The sequence below is a fragment of the Elephantulus edwardii genome, unplaced genomic scaffold (assembly GCF_000299155.1).
Source record: "Elephantulus edwardii isolate Elephantulus edwardi_28Jun2011 unplaced genomic scaffold, EleEdw1.0 scaffold00010, whole genome shotgun sequence".
Taxonomy (NCBI): Eukaryota; Metazoa; Chordata; class Mammalia; order Macroscelidea; family Macroscelididae; genus Elephantulus; species Elephantulus edwardii.
The window spans coordinates 2,268,878-2,270,805 of NW_006399760.1; the positions used below are offsets into that span (position 1 = coordinate 2,268,878).

The 1,928-nt window shown below is 44.2% G+C and overlaps 1 pseudogene; it reads right to left on the reverse strand.

Annotated features, from left to right (window-relative positions):
- Positions 1-1,650, reverse strand: part of LOC102872882 — a 4,661-nt pseudogene extending 3,011 nt beyond the window's left edge.
- Positions 1,651-1,928: the final 278 nt, after the last annotated feature.

Consider the following 1,928-nt stretch of genomic DNA (forward strand, 5'->3'; position numbering starts at 1 on the left):
GAATAGTGCAACAATGAATGAGTGGAAGCCCAAAATCTCTGTAAATGTTTATGAAAATTAATAAAAAATAATTATAGAAAAAAAAAAGAGTGGGGCCTCATGAATGTTACAAAGAGCCTCCAGTTTGCAGTTACAGATCACAATGGCATGTTTGGCCAGTAGTGCTACATGGGACATGTCTGCTGACCAGATAACATATTTCACTTTGGAAAGTTTCACAGATGCCAGAGTTCGCTTCTGCTGCACGTCAAAGAGTATGATGGAGTCCGAATCTTGCAACAGGAGGTTGCCTGTTCCAGCATAGAAGATCTCATCACAGTTGGGCACCTGTACCTTTTTGGTGATCTCATTCTTCAAATTCTTGATCAGAAGCGAATGCATCCGGTCTAAAACAGCAAACCGATTTCGAGCAACCCAAACGGCTGTCAGGCCTGAAGATCGTTTCCCTTCAGGGGCATCAGGATTCTGGGAGTCGGCATCCTTGGGGATGGTGTACAGGTCATAAGTACTATTTTCTAAATTGCTGGCTCTTGTACAAAGTAGAACTGCATTTTCTGCAGGATTGTATGACATATTGAACACTGGAAACTTGGAACCACTCCTTAACTGCATAACAGCTACATCTTTGGAGCTATTGAAATCCAACTGTCGTAAGAATCGGTCTTTGACATAACGCAGCATGTTACCATGAACAGCATAGGCTGGCCGTTCCCTTTCCAGTTTAAACACAATCATGCCACCATCATGTCCTGCAGCAAACAGGTTGAGATTGGGATGAGCAGCCAGCACCCAGAATCGATCATGGTCTCTGCGGAAGGTCTGGACTCCAGTCCGCTTAGACATATCCCAAACTCGGATACTCTTGTCCTCAGAATTACTGAGGATCAACTCTTGTCGTGGGTGGAAGACAGCACAAGATACATTGTTATAGTGACCTCTGCAAGTATTAACTTCCCATTTGATTCATTCATGCGCCAGATCTTGACTTGACGGTCATCTGCACCCGATACAATAAGGGGCATGGTGGGGTGGAAAGCAACCCAGTTTACTCCACGATCATGACCCTCCAGCACATGCTTCACCACTGTATCTGTGGTTCCAAACAGATCAACCCCAGTAATTCCTCTCACATCTGACTCCACCGCACCAGGTGACAAATTTTTTTTCCTTAGACCAGAAATATCCCAAACGCGTACAGTCTGGTCCAAGCTAGCCGATACAACCAGGTCTTCAGAAGGGTGGAACTGAGCACACATTACATAATGGTTATGCCCTGTTAACACACAGACACAGGTCCTAGATTGCCAGTTCCACACTCGGATGGTCTGATCATCTGAGGCACTTAAAATCCAAGGATACTCATGATGAAAAAAAGTGCCCAAGCAGGGTGAAGAGACAGCGTCGAAGTTTATCATTCCAAACCTTAATCTTATAGTCATCTCCTCCAGAGACAAAGAGTGGCTGCTGTTTATGGAAGTCAATGCCTCGTACTGGACCATCATGTTCATCAAACTTGTCAATGAGGGTACACATCCGATAATCCCATAACTGGATGACTCCATTGTGTAAACTGGTCAGGATCCAAGGTCTTTTGGGATGAAAACTGAGCCCTTTAACCCGGGCGCTTTTGGTCTCAAATTTTGTTAGCATCCTTCCGACCTCCGGATCAGAGGGCTTAGTATGTGTTCCACCACTCCCTGCAGTCCTCTGGTGGTCTCCACGTCAGCGTCCCTCCGAGGTGGCCACCGGAAGCTATAGTGGTTTTCATTCTGAATTCTCTTTTATCAGAGATTAATATAACTATTTCTGCTTTTCTGTGGATGCCATTTGCATGGTATTTTTTTCCAGTTTTTATTTTGTGTTTTATCTTTCTCTTCTTTTCTTAGATGTGTTTCTTGCAGATAACATATTGATTGGCTTAGGGTTTT